The following is a 20,315-nucleotide window of genomic DNA, read 5'->3' on the forward strand; positions in this document are numbered from 1 at the left end:
GGGCATAGAAATCACCCTTGACACCTGTCAACTCCTCAGGAGTAGGAAAATGTATGAATTCATCAAGGTGCTCCAACATGGCTGCCAAAACATCACGCAGGACACGGCTGAACATTGTCTGTGACATGCCACCAAAATCAGCTATTGTGAATTGAAATGTACCTGTGGCAAAAAACATGTAGGGCTGACATCACCTTCATCTTGGGGGTCAGCGCAGTAGGATACCTGTGTCGCGGTTGGAGGTGTGGTGCCAGCTTGTCGGTCAAGTCCTCAATCAACTGTTGAGTGAATCTGTAACATCGGATGCAGGCACGTTCCCTCATGGAAGCCAAGCCTGGCATTGGTCGTGGGACAGGCGGTGCCCTGCAGAAAATTGTATTGAACAACGACGATTGAGAGCCTACCAACATCAACGTCAATGAACAGAGCACATGCTAAACTGCTACTACACATCAGCTAAATTCAGAGTCTGGTCTGTGCAATACATCCAGGCCACGTATGCCAGCCTAGTGATACTCCTACAAAAAGCCAGATACACCCGTTGATTGGCAAGTCTACATGACATGCCCTGAAACGAGCTGGGGGCCAGTCTGAGTGAACAGCCAGAGACATCACAGGAGTGACATACATCCACATAGCTGCATTTAAAGGATGTCATCTCATACAGACAGCTGACGGCAAGCTAGACACACAGGTCACATGGAATGTCAAATGTACAGATCAAACACATTGCGATCAAGGGGTACACGTGAAAACAGAAAACACAGACATTGAGACGACGCAGATATGTCCTCATGTGAAAATATAATGTCCGATGCATACAGACCCTGCTTACGTGGGAATCCACATGTGGCATGGTGTGCATAGATGTGTGCCATGCCCATCTCCACACAGGCACATGTTGGATGCAGCAACAGCAGATGTAGTTGACGGAACACTAACAGCAAGCTCATGGGAATACATGACACACACATGACATAGTCACATAGGGGCACGCTGATCGTGAAATGTCAGTTGTTAGTGTCCCTGTCCCTGGCATCAGGGGACAGTTGTGGGTGGTGGTGGTGACTGTGCCATACCAGTGATGCTGTGCTTGACACGTTTGTACTACAGGCACACATGTGCAAAGTGTGAAGGGGAAGTGTGCCACATAGTGCACCATCAAACATGACATGTGTACACAGGTCATCACACATCAATTGTGCAACTACATGAGAAGACATGTGCAATATCACTGCCTGAAACACCTAGACCCTGCACGTCTGCAATGACAATGACTTGATGTACAGCCTTGTGCGAGTCGGAGACCTCCATTTCTTTCGTGTGCACCTCCTATCACCAGTGTAAGCGTGTGAAATGCCCCTACACACGCTCTGAGAGCGTGTGTATGGCCCGTATCACTATAGTAGTGGTGCCGTAGGGGTATGCGTGGTACGGACCATACACTAACCCCGGGTGTAGCACTACGCTTCGCCCACGTAGTGTACGTAGCGCTGCCTGCTTCGCACTTTCCGAAGTAGGCGAAGCAGGGCAGCGCTACGCACACGCCGAGGGCGAAGCGTAGCTGCTTGCCACCCGCCACCCACCTCCCGCCTGCCCTCCTTTTAATAATATCAGCAATGAAAAATAAATTAAAGTAAAGCGACTTACCGTAAGCGCGGCGTCTCCGGGGCTCCCTCTTTCTGTTTCTAATTTCTTCTGGCAAATGCGCATGCGCGGACACCCGCGCATGCGCATTTCTTGTGAGAAATGCGCATGCGCAGGCGTCCGCGCATGCGCATTTGTCAGAAGAAATTAGAAACGAAGAAGAGGGAGCCCCGGAGACGCCGCGCTTACGGTAAGTCGCTTTACTTTAATTTATTTTACATTGCTGATATTATTTAAAAGGAGGGCGGGCGGGAGGTGGGTGGCACGTAGTGGGGCTACGCGAAGCGCGTAGTGTGCGTAGATTTGGGCACACTACGTGCTGCTTCACATAGCCCCACTATGCCCACTACGCCCACCCTTACCATACACACGCTCTGAGAGCGTGTGTACGGCCCGTATTACTATAGTAGTGGTGCTGTAGGAGTACGCGTGGTACGGACCGTACACACGCTCTGAGAGCGTGTGTACGACCCGTATCACTATAGTAGTGGTGCCGTAGGAGTACGCGTGGTATGGACCGTACTCACGGTCTAAGAGCGTGTGTACGGCCTCTATCACTATACTAATGGTGCCGTAGGAGTACGCGTTACCCCTACGGCACCACTACAATAGTGATACGCACCGTACTCACACATCCATAGCGTGTGTATGGTCCGTATCACTATTGTAGTGGGCCGTAGGAGGACGCGTGGTACAGACCGTACACACGCTCTGAGAGCGTGTGTACGGTCCGTACCACGCGTACCCCTACGGCACCACTACAATAGTGATACAGACCGTACACACGCTATGGATGTGTGAGTACGATGCGTATCACTATTGTAGTGGTGCCGTACGTGTATGGGTACGTGTGAAACGCACCGTACATGTTTTTTGGATTCAAAAATTACATAGGGGACAAGTATTAGGCCCAAAATGCATGCTGGTTGTCATGGATACAGAGATTTCAGTTGCAATGTGGCCATCATGTGGGCTTGAAAAGTCAGTTAAGCCAAAAATTACAATGTTGCAAAGTGGTGTTTGCCGTGGTATGATGCTCAAAATTTGAACCATGCAAATTTGTGTCATTGGTGTATGTTTAAAGGGATTGGAGGAAACGTAGGATGCAAATGAGTCTGACCAATCACTCTGTACTCCTGTAAATGAAAGCCTCCAGCAAGACAGATAGAAGTCAGCCAGAACCCATGAGAGGGCACTTGCCTGCACAACTTTCCTGTCGACCACACTGCTGCTGTCTGTGCTTCCTCTGACACCATGTCGCGGTCTGTGGAGAGGACCCAGCCATTCACACTTGAGGAGAATGAGGCATTACTGAATATCCTCCTCCCACAGTACCCCAGCCTGTATGGGAGACCAGGGGAGCAGGTGAGTGCTGAATCCACTACCTTTGACTGTGCACCTTTTTTGTGACTGTCACTTCTGGCATTGTGTCCAGGTGTGACAGACATGCAATGTTGTTTAGAGTGGGTCCCAGGGGGGGGGGGGAGTCTTATGTCTCTCATGCAGAGCATGATGTAGTTCCTGTGTGCATTCCTCACTTGCATTGTGCTTACTGTGACATTCACTGCATAGTGCATGACACATTCAGCCTGGCAAATCCTTGGTGGCATTGTTTGGCTATTGTCCTGAGGTGATTCAGTGGTCCCCCCGGTGTGACAGGTGACTGTACCCACAGATGTGTATGAGTTGAGTGGACCTGTGGTGAGAGTGTCCAAGTGATGTGTACACCCTCCTGGACATTGATGTGTGTGAATATTCCTTGTCATGTGGGTGAGTGTCTATGTGAAGTGTTGCACTACAGCTGCATGGAGGAGGCAACAGATCTACTCATCTGATGTGAGAAGTAAGCTATGCTGTGTGTCTGACTTGCTGAGCTAGCCCGACACCTGTGACACGCCATAGGCAAGTGGCACATGTGCAGAGTGAGGTTTGTATCCGCTGTTGCCAATTGCAGGTGATTGATCTGTGCCTGTGTGTGTCTGTGTACTCTGCCGAGGTTGCGTCATTGGCCTGGGCCATTTAACTGCTTTGGGGTACTGTCCATCAGCCTGGTGTTGCACGTGATGCACATTGTGTGCCATGATCAGGGAGTGTGTCGCAACCCTCCTGCCACCTGTGTACTTTCAATGCCATGTAGTGCATTGGGGCTTCCACAGAGGCCAATGTCCATATGAGAAAGATGCAATTCCTTGACAGCATCCTATGCCCTGTTCAACATATCAAAGATGTTCAAATGTGTGTCTCTGTGACATGGAGCAGGTGTAGTGATGTTGTCTCACTTTGTCATCCTCACAGGTAACTGCCTACGAGAAGGGGGGATCTGGAAGGAGATCATCAGGGCCGTGAGATCGGCAGGGGATCGCAGTCGGCGCCTAGCCCAAGTCAGAAAACGATGGCAGGACATCCGGTGCTGGACCCGGCGGATCGCCCGGGTCCAGCTGGGACTCTCACCTCCACGCCCCCACGGAGGGCCCTGATGCCTGACCCCCCACATGACTCGTGTCCTGGCGGTGGTCTTCCCTGACTTGGATAGGCAGTTACAGGAGAGTCAGCAGCAAGGAGGGGGTAGGTACATGTCTGTTTGTTGTGTTGTGTGTCACCAGCATTTGGAAGTGCTCTGTATCCTGGATACACTGCCAGGGTTTATATGTGCAGTGCATATTCTGTTCCCCAAAGTCAACCGGTGCTTATTCATCCATTCCCCTCTTTGACATGTGTCCCCTGGTCTGTGAATAATCACAATTGCACATGGTCATCTAGGCTGCCAGTTAATCCAAGTGCACATTGCTTTCTGCATCATGTGTGAGGGTGGTCTGTGACATGTGTTGGTACCTTGCCTGTGCCCTGTCCTGTTCACTCTGTTGGGGGTCCATATTTGTTGGCACTGATGATGAGTCTCAACATAGGAGTGTGAGGTTTCAAATGAACACACTTGCAGTATGCATGACCAATGTTGTGGCCTCAGACATGATGTGCATGAGTGGGAGATATACATAGTGCCAGGATGGTTGCTCATGTTACAGTCAGATCATTCCAGCAACAAGGAGCAGTGTGCCCACTACAGTCCCCTGAGACACCCTTGCCTCGTAATCATGTATTCTATCCAACACTGTGCTCATTCTCTGTGTGTTCAGCATACGTTGGCCTCTGTGGCATTTTTCCCTGGCCTCATTTGTATTTATCGAAAGTGTGCTACATGTGTCCACTGGACAGGGAGACCCCATTTGGCTTGTGCATACTCACACTGGGCAGTGTCAGTGTGTCTATTCACAACTATCTGTTGATGGTTGTTTGTCACAAATATGTGTTGCCAGCCTCACGAGGTGATGTGGAGTACATTTGGGAATTCTTGCTGCACATTTTTGTAAACCCTGTTTAAGAGGTGTCACTTCTTGATCTGTCTCAATCACATTGTCTCAGGTATGGGGGGTTTGTGCGGGCGAGGCCTACATGGCCAAACCTTATGTCTCCTTGCCAGGTCTGACCTGTGTGTGATAATTGGCTGGACAGAGACTCAACGTGCAGTGACCCAGTCATGTTGTGCAGGGTATAATGTGTGTGCTTTGCAGCATGTGTCAATTGTTTAAATACATGATTCCTGCTCATACATTTTTTGCACTAGTGTGTGGTCCAGATGCTACGTAGTTTGGTCTTTGTGTGCTGACATCTGTGTGGACATTCTGGCTTGCCATGAGGGTGTCTCCTCAGTGCCGGTATGCCTTTTTACAACCCAATTGCAGGACCATTAGCTTATGCATTGTCCTGGGTTTGGACATGTGTGCCACTCCACATGACAGGCAGTGGATCAGATGTGTTGCCAACTGTGTCATCAGGTAACGGATTGCCATGTTACAACTGACATAATTCAAGTTGTTAGTCCAAAAGTATTGTACCTTGGCACTCACAACACTTGTCAACAGGTCTTCATGTTTTAAATGCTTTAGTTTGATGTTTTGTTGTTAAGAACAATAATGTGCCTGCATGACAGATGTCTCCCAAGGAAGTGCCCAACAAACCACCTTTACACTTTCAGGGAACACGCTGGCACATTCTAAAAGAAGGCACTGTTCTAATAAAACTGTTTTTCAGATTATACATATACATGTTCCCACAGTGTTGTGGAATTTGGGTAAGTCCTTGTTTGTTGGTGATACTAACTTACAAGTGTCAAGTCATCAAGACCTCCGTGGGCCCTTGTATATGTACTTTCTGCAACACCATTTCTTTCTGACAGTGGCTTCTTTAAATAAGGCTGCCAGCTACTTCAATGACTGGATAAATGTAGTTTTTTGTGCACCTCCTTGGGAGACATCTTTTATACAGGCACATGTGTGTTCTGTTCACAAAATGGCACATTCCCACATTCTTAACATGTTGATTATGTATAGTATTGTTATTCCCAAGGGACCAACATTTTTTCGTTTTGGGTTCAAAAGTACTTACAGGTCTCTGAGTGTGGGGACACCTTTAGTATTGAGGTCTGTCAGTTTGCCTTGGGTGCACCACTACTGTTTCATTCAGGGTAAACAAGAGGTGGCATGACTTCATTGTATTGCTGTGCTCACCTGTTCCCAGACACTAGCTTCTCAGTATATTTCTCATTCAAGTTTTGGGCGGGTGTGTCCTATTTTTCCTTGTGTCCAAGTGGCATGGTGGGTCTACCAACTGGGGAGTACAGGGCTTACATATGTGCGGAGTTATGTAGCTGTTACTCATGATGCATTGCCTGATATGCACTGTGACCTATTGGTTTTGTACTCATGTGTCAGATGTATACAGGTGACTGATGTTTTTCTGTATCTTCGCCTTGCTCACAGCATCATCATTGGAAACCGAGGGAGACACCTGCACGGACCTGGGGAGGAGGGACCCAGCACCAGTGCCACCAGTGCTGGCGAGTCTGCGGGAGTCAGTGGCACGGAGGGCGAGGGGAGTCAGTCGGAGGACTACGATGCAGAAGGGTCTGAGGCTGACCTCATCGAGGGGGCGGAGGCTGCTACAACACCTGGCAGCAGCACACCATCTGTCCCCGCCTCCTCCATTCCCATCACCGCCCTCCCAATTGTTCCGGTCCCTTCTGTCCGTGCAGAGCACCACCATGTCTCCTTCGTACCAGGCACCGCACCCCCTGCCCCTGTCACCCCTGCTGCCCTCAGTGTAGAGTCTGTGGACATACAGCAGAATTTGCAGGTTGGGCAGACATCGGTGCTGCATGTCCTCCATGGCCACACCACACTGCTGACACAGATGGTGTCGTTCATGGAGGGCATGTCAGCAACGATGTCTGACCAACGCAGGTTTCTGCAGTCCATGGACTCTTCCCTGATGGCAGCAGTGGCTCTCCTGCAGTGCTTCGTCCCCCCCACCCCAGCCCCATCCACACTTCCCTCTCTCACACCCACTGGGTCTGGGGCAAAAAGACATACACGCAGCCACAGTCTGAGTCTGCAGGCCTCACAACCCAGTCCCTCCAAAAGCACTCCCATTGGCTCCCCTGCCAAAATGTCACCCAAAGAGGTCTACATGGCTGAGCTGGCCCTCAGCCCCACTGTGACACCACCCCGCAAGCGGGCGAGGAAGTACCCGGGCAGGGGAGTTGAGTCCCCCCCCATGTCCACCCCCTTTCCCAGGAGTGCTGCAGCCCATCCCTCGCCCCCCCCCTCCGTTGGTCCTGGGGTTTCTTCCGGTGCAGGGGTTACTCTGGATGCCCTGGAAGAAGTGTGCAGCACCGAGCTCACCTCCACCTTCGGCACTGCCCCACCCCCTGTGGTGGAGACGTCCACCACACCTACCCTTCCCCCTCCTGTCCCTGCGGTGCCTGGTCCTTCCCCACATGATGCCCCCCCCAGGTCGACGAACCTGAAGGTTCCACTGTGCAGGCAAGCTAGGGGAGACGCATGCCCATGTGTCCCCCCAAGGACTTCTATTATGGAATGGCCATTGGCCTTTGTATATAGTGTGATTTCTAATTTGTTTTTTTATGCTGAATAAAGCATTTTATTTTTACTTTGAACACTATTGCATTTCAGGTATTGATGTTGGTGCTGAGGCTCCAAGAGTTGGTGTTGTGGTAATGTGTTATGGTTCTGAGAAATGTTCAAGTCTGATGGTCATGAGGTGGACCATGGTATCTGCGTGCCATCACAAGGTCTCTGCAAAGAATCATTGGTAGTGTGTGTTATTTTGGTTTTGAGACATTGTCCCAAGGAGTGTTCCTTCCTCTGTGACACCTGACATCTTCCCTTCAAAGAGTTGCCCAATTGTTGTGCTGACCTGTGTCTACATTTCCTTTGTTGGTGACTGATCCCTTCAAGTATGGCCATGCCTGCTCAGCAATGTCTCCGGCTGCATCGTCTGTGCCATCCTTGCTAGTCACTGTACTTGTGTATTGAGTATGTTGAAATGCCTTCATGGAGAAATTCTCCCTTTTCAGCACTATGCATGTGTGTAATCCCGGCCTAGCACACATATGGTACTTGTTCTGCAGGGTATTTGGGCAATTGTGGGCATTGTATTCCCTATTCCTTCCATGAGAGACAACATCTTGGTGGCTGGCCCAGCACCTGTACATTCCTGTCAGTCCTGGGATGTGCGTGACAGTGTGTGTTCCCTTGGCTCTCTTAGTTTAGTAGGCAGTGACATGACTATACAGTCTTGTGGCATGATCTCAGTGTGTGTATTGTGCAGCATCCGCCAGGGGTGGGTATGGATGTGTTATTTGTCCTCACACCCACATGTGGTGTATCATGCAGTGGGGGAAAGACATCCATCATACTGGGAGTGGGACACTGCTGTCAGTGATGTGTTGTTATGGCACTATCATCATAGTCCAAAGTTAGGGTTGCGTACATACACCCATGAAGTTGTGGTCATCTGATAATGATGTACACCACCATATCTCTTTCCACTGCTGCGAGTCCTCTTCAGCCACCCCTCATATTGCAGGCCACTGCTGGGAGTCATATACACCCACCCCTCACATGTCTGTCCACTGCTGGGAGTGATATGCACCCACCCCCATGTCTCTGTCCACTGCTGGTAGTGATATGCACCCACCCACATATGTATGTCCACTGCTGGGAGTCCTCTGCACCCACCCCTCATATTGCAGGCCACTGCTGGGAGTCGTATACACCCCCCCTTTCACATGTCTGTCCACTGCTGGGAATTCTCTGTACCCACCCCTCATATTGCAGGCCACTGCTGGGAGTCATATACACCCACCCCTCACATGTCTTTCCACTGCTGGGAGTCCTCTGCACCCACCCCTCATATTGCAGGACACTGCTGGGAGTCATATACACCCACCCCTCACATGTCTGTCCACTGCTGGTAGTGATATGCACCCACCCATATATGTCTGTCCACTGCTGGGAGTCCTCTGCACCCACCCCTCATATTGCAGGCCACTGCTACACCCACCCCTCACATGTCTGTCCACTGCTGGCAGTGATATGCACCCACCCATATATGTATGTCCACTGCTGGGAGTCCTCTGCACCCACCCCTCACATGTCTGTCCACTGCTGGCAGTGATATGCACCCACCCATATATGTCTGTCCACTGCTGGGAGTCCTCTGCACCCACCCCTCACATGTCTGTCCACTGCTGGGAGTCCTCTGCACCCACCCCTCATATTGCAGGCCACTGCTGGGAATCATATACACCCACCCCTCACATGTCTGTCCACTGCTGGGAGTCCTCTGCACCCACCCCTCATATTGCAGGCCACTCCTGGTAGTCATTTACACCCACCCCTCACATGTCTGTCCACTGCTGGTAGTGATGGGCACTCACCACCATGTCTCTGTCCACTGATGTGAGTCCTCTGCACCCACCCACATATGTCTGTCCACTGCTGGGAGTGATATGCACCCACCCCCATGTCTCTGTCCACTGCTGGTAGTGATATGCACCCACCCACCTATGTCTGTCCACTGCTGGGAATCCTCTGCACCCACCCCTCATATTGCAGGCCACTGCTGGGAGTTATATACACCGACCCCTCACATGTCTGTCCACTGCTGGGAGTCCTCTGTACCTACCCCTCATATTGCAGGCCACTGCCGGGAGTCATATACACCCACCCCTCACATGTCTGTCCACTGCTGGGAGTCCTCTGCACCCACCCCTCATATTGCAGGCCACTGCTGGGAGTTATATACACCGACCCCTCACATGTCTGTCCACTGCTGGGAGTCCTCTGTACCCACCCCTCGTATTGCAGGCCACTGCTGGGAGTCATATACACCCACCCCGCACATGTCTTTCCACTGCTGGGAGTCCTCTGCACCCACCCTCATATTGCAGGCCACTGCTGGGAGTCATATACACCCACCCCTCACATGTCTGTCCACTGCTGGTAGTGATATGCACCCACCCATATATGTCTGTCCACTGCTGGGAGTCCTCTGCACCCACCCCTCATATTGCAGGCCACAGCTACACCCACCCCTCACATGTCTGTCCACTGCTGGCAGTGATATGTACCCAACCATATATGTATGTCCACTGCTGGGAGTCCTCTGCACCCACCCCTCACATGTCTGTCCACTGCTGGGAGTCCTCTGCACCCACCCCTCATATTGCAGGCCACTGCTGGGAATCATATACACCCACCCCTCACATGTCTGTCCACTGCTGGGAGTCCTCTGCACCCACCCCTCATATTGCAGGCCACTGCTGGTAGTCATTTACACCCACCCTTCACATGTCTGTCCACTGCTGGTAGTGATGGGCACTCACCACCATGTCTCTGTCCACTGATGTGAGTCCTCTGCACCCACCCACATATGTCTGTCCACTGCTGGGAGTGATATGCACCCACCCCCATGTCTCTGTCCACTGCTGGTAGTGATATGCACCCACCCACCTATGTCTGTCCACTGCTGGGAGTCCTCTGCACCCACCCCTCATATTGCAGGCCACTGCTGGGAGTTATATACACCGACCCCTCACATGTCTGTCCACTGCTGGGAGTCCTCTGTACCTACCCCTCATATTGCAGGCCACTGCCGGGAGTCATATACACCCACCCCTCACATGTCTGTCCACTGCTGGGAGTCCTCTGCACCCACCCCTCATATTGCAGGCCACTGCTGGGAGTTATATACACCGACCCCTCACATGTCTGTCCACTGCTGGGAGTCCTCTGTACCCACCCCTCGTATTGCAGGCCACTGCTGGGAGTCATATACACCCACCCCTCACATGTCTTTCCACTGCTGGGAGTCCTCTGCACCCATCCCTCATATTGCAGGCCACTGCTGGGAGTTATATACACCGACCCCTCACATGTCTGTCCACTGCTGGGAGTCCTCTGTACCCACCCCTCATATTGCAGGCCACTGCTGGGAGTCATATACACCCACCCCTCACATGTCTGTCCACTGCTGGGAGTCCTCTGCACCCACCCCTCATATTGCAGGCCACTGCTGGGAGTCATATACACAGACCCCTCACATGTCTGTCCACTGCTGGGAGTCCTCTGCACCCACCCCTCATATTGCAGGCCACTGCTGGGAGTCATTTACACCCACCCCTCACATGTCTGTCCACTGCTGGTAGTGATGTGCACCCACCACCATGTCTCTGTTGTTAGACCTGGCACCTTGGCGTGAGTCTCTCTCCCACTTTCTGTCGCTGTGCCTCATGTGTTCTGCTGGTGTTAGCTGCTCAGAGCACTGTGCCACTGCCAACCAGTGCCATAGTGCAAGTGCTCCCTATTTAAAATGTATATGTTGGTTGGATTCCATGATTGGCTTATTTGGTTTACTGTCAGACCCCAGTAAAGTGCACCAGGAGTGCCCAGGGCTTGTAAATACAAATGCTGCTGGTGGGCTTGCAGCACTGGTTGTGCCACCCACAGAAGCGGCCTAGTAAAATGTGTCTAAGGTCTGCCATTGCAGAACCTGCGTGCAGTCTGGTACTATCATGCTGACTGTGCAAGTGCACCCACTTGCCAGTCCCTAAACCTTCCCTTAACTTCATATTAGTCACCCCTATGGTAGGCCCAAGGGCAGGGTGCATTGTAAGCATAAGGTAGGACAAGCCCTGATGTGTGTGGCATGTCCTAATAGTGAATTACAGCCATTTTCGTTTTTCACTATTGCAAGGCTACCTGTTCTCATAGGCCAGAATGGGCTGTCAGAATTGTTACATTCTATGATCCTAACAGACCCAGGGAACATGGTAGAAATTCGAGTTTAGTATGCCTGAACTCAGAATAATAAAATACATATTTTAGCAAAGTTTATTTTAATATTCTGTGTTTGCAAATGCCACTTTTAGAAAGCTGGTATTTGCTTACCTAACCATTTCAGCCCGCCTCTGCTATGATGTGTATCTGCCTGTCTGGTTTCTGTGAGTGACAGGGCTGGGGAATTCCAGAGGGGCAGGGCTAGGTAGCCTGGTGGTGAATAGAGAGATTGACATCCAGATGGGTGGGAGGAGTACACCTGGACTCTGAATATTGCTGTGCTCTGCCTCCACAATGCTGGCTCCACCTCCTGTGGAGCGGCTGATGTCTCTGCCCTGCACTCTGAATGGAAAGTCAGAGTCATGTCAACAAAGTGCTCAGGAACTGGTTTGGACTGGGCAAAGGCCCCTCTACCCCAGAGGAACAAATGAATTAGGGGTATAAGTATTGGGACCCTGCTCCCAAGAAATTAGATCCTGCTTGACAAGAAGAACCTCTGCCTGAGGAGAAGGAACTGGGAAAGCTGTAAGGAGGAGTACTGTCCCTGACCTGGGGGATTGGCCTGCAGTGGTTGCCTTGCTGCTGAAGGAGAGGAGAAAGACTACAAAGACTTTATTTCAACTTGTGCTTTAAAAGATCTCCAAGGGCCTGAGAAGAGCTGGCCTCCTGTTAAGAAGTCCCAGGAACAAAAGGACTTCACCCCCAGCTTCCCCTTGAACTCTGCTGTGTGAGTTCTGCCCCTCCTAGAGTGCTGGAACCAGTTTTGGGGCCTCTGGGAGCTGTGCCTGCTGTTGGGAAGCTGACCAAGAAGAAAGAAATCAAAGATCTCCACTTTTTCACGCACAGCCGGCTTAGCGAGAAAATTTCCGTCGCACCGCTTGTTAGCAGGCAGAATTTTATCGCTGAGGACATCGTCGCAGAGCCTGCTGCCGCTGAGCCCGATCAGCGATGGGAAAATCATCGCACCGCTCGTTAGCGGACCGAATTTGATCGCTACCAGCCCAAGATCCGCGCTTCGCCTGTTAGCGGGAAGAATACTATCGCTGCGAACTTCGTCACAGAGCCTGCCGCTGCTGTGTGAAATCGTCGCAGAACAAGCCAAGATCATCGCACCGCTCGTTAGCGTGAGTAATTTTATCGCTGCGAAAATCGCCGCAGACTCAACCAAGATAACCGCTGGTGAAATTGGCGCCCCGCTCGTTAGCGGGCCGAATTTTGGTGTATTGTGCCTTAGCGTGTAAATTTCTACCGGATAAGCTACACCTTGATTTTCAACGCTGAAGTGCCGCAAGGAACTTTTTATCGCATCATAAGGTACTGTGGGTTATAACGGACGCTAAGGTGAATGATTTTGTCGCTAACCTAAGAACTCTTTCTAAAAGCATATTCTTGAACTATGTATGTCATTTTTGTCGTTATTTGGTCTTGTGCTAAGCCTTTATATAAAAGATCACTATTTTTTATATAAATCTAGTGTGGTATCCATTTGAAGTGTTGTCACTGAATTACTGTATGTGGTCACATATGCTTAACCTATAACACTCTGAGATAAGCCTTGTCTGCTCGCGCCAAGCTACCTAGAGGGTGAGCAGGGGTTATTTTAGGAGAGTAACCCCTTACCCTGACTAGAGGAGAGGGTCCCTGTTTGTCACAAGTACCTACCTGTGCCAACCAGAGATCCCCAATTCTAACATTGGTGGTCAGCGGTGGGAATCCTGTATTTACATTTGTGATTCAAGTACAGTGATTGGTTGTTAGACCTGGCATCATTGGCATGAGTCTCTCCTCCATTTTTTTCTGTTTGCCTCCTCTGTTTACGATGTTTTTGCTGGATTATTGCTTTGGGCACTGTGCCACTGCTGATCAGTGCCACAGTGCAAGTGCTCCCTATGTTAAATTGTTACATTGATTGGTGTTACCATGATTGGCTTGGTTGACTTACTGTTCAGACCCTAGTCTAGTGCACTGAGTGTGCCAAGGGCGTGTAAGTTAACTGCTGCTGGTGGGCTTGCAGCACTGGTTGTGCCACCCACAGAAGCAGCGTGTAAAATGTGTCTCAGGCCTGCCACCGCAGCGCCTGCGTGCAGTCCCTGACTGCCATGTCGACTTGGTAAGGAAACCTACTTACCAGTCTCTAAACCTTCACTTTGCCACATTTCAGACACCTCTATGGTAGGCCCTAGGGCAGGGTGCATTGTTGGTAAAAGGTAGGTCATGCCCTGATGTGTGTGGCATGACCTAATAGTGAATTACAGCCATTTTCGTTTTTCACTATTGAAGGGCTACCTGCCTCCCATAGGCCAGACTGGGCAGATGGATTATTAACTCCATTATAATCTATCTGACTCAGGGAGCATGGTAGCGAGTCGAGTTTAGTATCCCTGAACTCAGAATTTAATAACACACCCTTTAGGATGGATGGTTTTTAAATTCTATGTTTGAAAATAGCACTTTTAGAAAGTGGCTATTTTCTTGCCCAACTATCTACCGGTCTCTGCTGGTTTGGTGTGTGTGTCAGGGGCTGGGTGGCTCCAGAGGTCTGAACGAGTCAGTGTGGGGTGAATGGGGCGTTTACACATAGAGTGAGGGAAGAGTAGCCTGCCCTGCCTGACACAAAACTGGCTCCACCTCCTGCTGGGTGACTGATAGCTCTGCTCCTGCCAGTGACAATACTGGCTCCGCCTCCTGCTGGGCGGCTGAGGACTCTGCCCTGCTCAGTGAATGGGCCAGGTGCCTCTGCCTGGCAACACCCCCAACAAACCTGAGATGGTGGGAATCTCCCTGTTTGGACAAAGGGAACAAAGGAGAAATGGGGTATAAGAGAAGGACCCCTGAACCAAGAACTCAGATCACTTCTGACAAGGAAACCTGTACCAAGGACAAGAAGCCTGCTGATCTAAGGACTTGCCTCCCCTTTCTGCCAGAGTGCTGTTTTGCTGTGGAGGAACCTGAAAGCTGCTTCTTTATTTTTGCCAAGGAACAAGGAGAGAGGAACTTGGTGTGTACTCTCTGAACACTTGCTAGGAAATCTCCAAGGACTGGAAGAGTGCCAGTCTCCTGCTGAAGTCACAGGGCCAAAGGACTTCACCATTTGCTGAATTGCTGGAAAGTGTTGTTTCCAGTACACAAGGGAAAATCTGCAGTCTCGACGCCAGCAGCAACGCCAGTGAGCAGTGGGTATCGGCCCCGGCTCCAAGTGACCCCGTCTCGACGCCGGTATCGACGCCAGTGAGGAGTGAGTATCGGCTCTACCTCCAAGCGACCCCGTCCCGACGCCGCTGCTGATCGCATCGACTCGACGCCCTTCTCGACGCCGTGAGCGCTGCTCCGGCCCGACATCCCTCGACGCCGCTGCGGATCGACCCGACTCCGAGGCACGACCTCGACGCCGTGGATCATCATTTTCTTCGTTTCTCAAGGTACTGTACTTGTGGGGTCTGTTGCGACTCCAGGCTTGACGTAGCGCTCCTCGCGGTCGACGCCGAACCTTGGGAATCTTGTAGACTCGACGTTGTGTGACTCCTGTGGGGGTTACATTGTTGCCAAAGAACTGTGCTCAGAAGAATACTTTGCTAAAGAACTATTTGCCAAGAAGAAACCTTACTTGAACTATTATTTTCCTTCCAAAGAGTATTTATTAAGACTGTGGTATATTTTTGTCGTTATTTGGTCTTGTGCTAAGCCTTATATAAAAATACTATTTTTATAATAACTTCTGTGTCGTGTCCATCTGTAGTGTATTCACTTTATTACTGTATGTGGTCATAAATGCTTAACACACTGCCTCTGAGATAAGCCTGCCTGCTCTGCCAAGCTACCAAGGGGGTAGCAGGGGTTATCTGAGTGTGTAATCCCCTTGCCCTGACTAGAGTTGGTTGGTCCCTATTTGTCAGAAGTGTATACCTCTGCCAACTAGAGACCGCCGGTTCTAACATTGGTGGTCAGCGGTGAGGATTTGAACTTTGCATTTATGACTCATGTGCAGTGATTAGTGTACGCTACATAGTGAAAGCAGACCATAACGCAGCCACAGTCTGTTTGGTAGGATATCCTATTTTTGTTCTCCGCTTTCCTGGATCTGATTTTTCTAAACACTGCCAGTTTTGACCATGGAGAATGCCGGAGCTGCTACACCTGTGGAGAATGTTGTGGGGGAATTTGATAAGGAGAAGATAGATTCCTACACGCTAAAAGATCTAAAAGGATTTTGCAAGCAGTTTAAAGTTCCTACCACAGGTCTCACAAGGAAAGACGACTTCCTCAAAGCGCTGAAGGCCTGGTTAGAGGCCAGAAATCCCTCTGATCCGGTGGTGGTACCGGAAGAGGAAGAAGAAGAGGAAGAGCCCACAGGTGGGCCAGTGTCATCTCCAGGCAGTAGTGCATCCTCTAGGAGCCTTTCCCCCGAAGAATTAGAAGACAGGGAGAAGGAGAGGGGGTACAAGTTAGAAATGGCAAAACTTAAATTAGGAGGGCAGTTGGAATTAGAGAATGCGAGAAGCAAGAGAGAAGCTGAAATGGAGAGCAAAAGATTAGGTTTTGAGAGAGAGAAATTAGCGTTTGAACGTGAGAAGATGGTGAGGGAGATGGAGCTTAAAACTAAGAGTTTAGAGTTGAATCCCTCTGGTGGCAGCACTCCATCTGTGCCTGCAGAAAGTAGGTTTTATTTTCCTAAAGATGTGATCAAGGATTACAGTAAGAATGAAGATATTAGCCAATGGTTTAAAGCGTATGAGTTAGCATTGTTGGCCCACCGGGTCCCTGAGAAGGATTGGGGAACGGGGTTGTGGAGCCGCTTTACAAACGAGGGGAGAGATACCTTGTTGAGCCTTCCTGCTGAGGATAGGATGTCTTATACTCATATGAAAGATGCTTTAATGCTGAGATATGGCTTAACTCCAGAAAAGTACAGACAAACCTTTAGAGAATGTAAGAAGTTGCCTGGTACTACGTGGGTTGAATATGTGTCTTTTTTCTGCAGAACCATGGATGGTTGGATAAAGGGTAGCAAGGTTGATAGTTATGATGCTCTTTATGATTTGTTTGCTTGGGAGCACTTGTCTAATAACTGTTTTCCAGAGCTACGCCAGCACCTTGTTGATAGCAAGCTATCTAACCCTAGAAAACTTGCTGAGGAGGCGGACCGCTGGGTCAGTACCAGGGTCCACAAGGGTCCAGTGGGAGACTCAGCCAAAGGTGGGCAGGGTCCCCAGCAGAAGAGTGGGGGGGACAGGGGTAAACAGAGGGAGTTTCAGAAAGGGCCCCAAAGTAGTCCCCAAGGGAAGGGTTCCCAGCCTCCCCCTGTAAAGAAGCCAGAGGCCCCGACAGGTAAACCTGTTCACAGGGGCCCCATGACCTGCTATGCCTGTAAGCAGGTGGGACACCGTTATTATGATCCCCAGTGTCCCATGAAGGATTCGAATGCACCGCCGCGTGCACCCCCTCGTCAGGTAGCGAGTGTAGCCCTGGGAGGGGAGGAGATGGGTGCCCCCGGTGGGTGGGGTCCCGCAGAAATGTCCCTGGTCTCTTTAGGAGACGTGGAAATGGTCCCTCCAACCCCTCTGCCTAGTAACACTAAGAAATATAGGCAGTGGGTGACCATTAATGGCCATAGGGTGGAAGCTCTCAGAGACACCGGAGCGAGTGTGACAGCTGTCAAGTGTCACTTGGTGTCCAGAGAGCAGGTGGTCCCTCATGCATTCTACCCCGTTGTAGCTGCCGACAACTCACAGAGTCAGTGTGAGGTAGCTCAAGTTCCCTTTGAGTGGGGGGGGTCTCAGGTACTCTTCAGGTTGCTGTGAGGCCCGCCATGCCTGTTGATTGTCTCTTGGGCAATGATTTGGAGGACTCCCCTTGGGCTAAGGTGGAGAGAAAAGCGCATCTGGAAATGTTGGGTCTGCCTGAGTGGGTGTGTACGACCACCCGGTCCATGTCAGTCAGTAAGGGTGTTGATGGGGGCCCGGAGCCTGAAAGTATGGCCCAGGTCCCAACCGTGAAGAGAAGAGGCAGGGGGCGCGGGAAACCGTCCCCCATCGTTCCCGCGGTCCAGGAGGGAGCAGACCCTGAGGGGGATGCCCTGGAACCGACAGGAGAACAAGTGGCCGAACTGGGAGACCTGCCCGAGCTGACCCATTGGCAGCAGGATGGTGGTCCCTCCAGGGAGGAATTTTGTGCTGAACAGAAAGTGTGCCCTTCTCTTGTGGGTATGAGGCAGCAGGCCTCAGCCCAAACGACAGGTGATCAGTCAGGATCACATTGGGTCTACTGGGAGAACGACCTCCTGTATAGCGAGCCTAAGGCTGCTGAACCTGGGTCAGCCCGTGTGCTGGTGGTACCCCAGCGCTTCAGAGCCTTCCTACTGGGGTTGGCTCATGACGTTCCGTTAGCTGGACATCTGGGGCAGGACAAGACCTATGACAGGCTTGTCACCCATTTTTATTGGCCTCAGATGAGAAGGGATTCAGATATCCATTGTAGGACCTGTCAAACTTGCCAGGCAAGTGGGAAAAGTGGGCGGAAGCAGAAGGCTCCCCTCCAACCTTTTCCCGTCGTCAGTACCCCCTTTGAGCGAGTGGGAATTGACATTGTGGGGCCACTGGACCCCAAGACAGCCATGGGCAACAGGTTTATCCTGGTCTTGGTGGACCATGCCACCCGGTACCCGGAAGCCATCCCTCTCCGCACAGTGACGGCCCCCGTGGTGGGACGGGCACTGATGGGTGTTTTCTCCCGCATGGGGTTCCCCAGAGAGGTGGTGTCAGACCGGGGCACCAACTTCATTTCAAATTATATGAAGTCTCTGTGGAAGGAGTGTGGGGTAACCTACAAGTTTAACACTCCTTACCACCCTCAAGGTAATGGGCTGGTTGAGAGATTCAACCGGACCCTAAAAGGCATGATCATGGGTCTTGAAGAACCAATGAGGCGTAAATGGGACGTCCTCTTGCCATGCCTGCTGTTTGCTTACCGTGAGGTGCCACAGAAGTCTCTAGGGTTCAGCCCCTTTGAGCTTTTGTATGGTCACCCGGTAAGAGGACCTTTGAGTCTGGTCAAAGAAGGCTGGGAGCAATCTCCCAGGAAACCTCCCCAGGATGTATATAGTTACATGCTGGCCTTTAGGAACCAGACTCGGCGCTTCAGAGATCTTGCTCAGGCAAATCTGGAGGCCAGCCAGGAAGAGATGAAGCGTTGGTACGATCAGAATGCCACTCTGGTTGAGCTTCAACCTGGTCAGAAAGTTTGGGTCATGGCCCCTGTGGAACCTTGTGCGCTCAAGGACAGGTGGACTGGACCATTTGAGGTTGTGGAGAAAAAGAGCGATGTCACCTACTTGGTGGACTTGAAGTCTCCCAGGAACCCCTTAAGGGTCCTGCATGTCAACCGGTTAAAGCCCCACTTAGAAAGGTCCGAAGTGGGCATGCTCCTTGCCACAGATGCTGGGATGGAGGAGGAGAGTGAGCCTCTTCCTGACCTCCTGTGTGCAAAAGAAAAAGATGGGTCAGTGGATGGTGTTGTCCTCTCTGACACACTGACCCCTGAGCAGCAGCAAGATTGTCGCCATCTGTTGGTACAATTCCCTGATCTGTTCTCCTTAATCCCTGGTGTCACTCAGTGGTGTGTCCATGATGTGGACACTGGGGACAGCACTCCTGTGAGGCACAAGGCCTACAGGGTGACTGAAAAGGTCAGAGCATATATCAAGGAGGAGGTCTCCAAGATGTTTGCCTTAGGGGTGGTTGAGTCCTCTAGCAGTCCTTGGGCCAGCCCAGTGGTCTTGGTCCCGAAGGCTGCGGCGCCTGGTGCTTCACCAGAACTTCGGTTCTGTGTGGATTACCGAGGACTCAATTCGGTCACCAAGACTGACGCGCACCCCATCCCCAGAGCGGATGAGCTCATCGATCGGTTGGGGGCTGCCCGGTACCTTAGTACGTTTGATCTAACGTCTGGGTACTGGCAGATCGCCTTGACTGATGGGGCAAAAGAGAGGTCTGCATTCTCCACACCAGATGGGCACTACCAGTTCCGTGTGATGCCCTTTGGGATGAAGAATGCCCCTGCCACATTCCAGAGGTTGGTTAACCAGGTATTGGCCGGGCTGGAAGGTTTCAGCGCCGCCTACCTGGACGACATAGCAGTGTTCAGCGCCAGCTGGGAGGAACACTTGCGCCACCTCCAGGAAGTGTTGTTGGCCCTGCGCAGAGCAGGCCTCACAATCAAGGCTAGTAAGTGCCAGATTGGGCAGGGTTCAGTGGTGTACTTGGGGCACCAAGTAGGGAGCGGCAAGGTGGCCCCCCTGCAACCCAAGATAGATACCATCCTGGCTTGGGAACCGCCCAAAACCCAGACTCAGGTGAGAGCCTTCTTGGGTCTCACGGGTTACTACAGGAGGTTTGTCAAGGGGTATGGCAACATTGTGCACCCCTTGACCTCGCTGACTTCCAGGAAGCAGCCGAGACTTGTGATCTGGACTGA

The sequence above is a fragment of the Triturus cristatus genome, chromosome 2_1, assembly GCF_964204655.1.
Source record: "Triturus cristatus chromosome 2_1, aTriCri1.1, whole genome shotgun sequence".
In the NCBI taxonomy this organism is placed as follows: domain Eukaryota; kingdom Metazoa; phylum Chordata; class Amphibia; order Caudata; family Salamandridae; genus Triturus; species Triturus cristatus.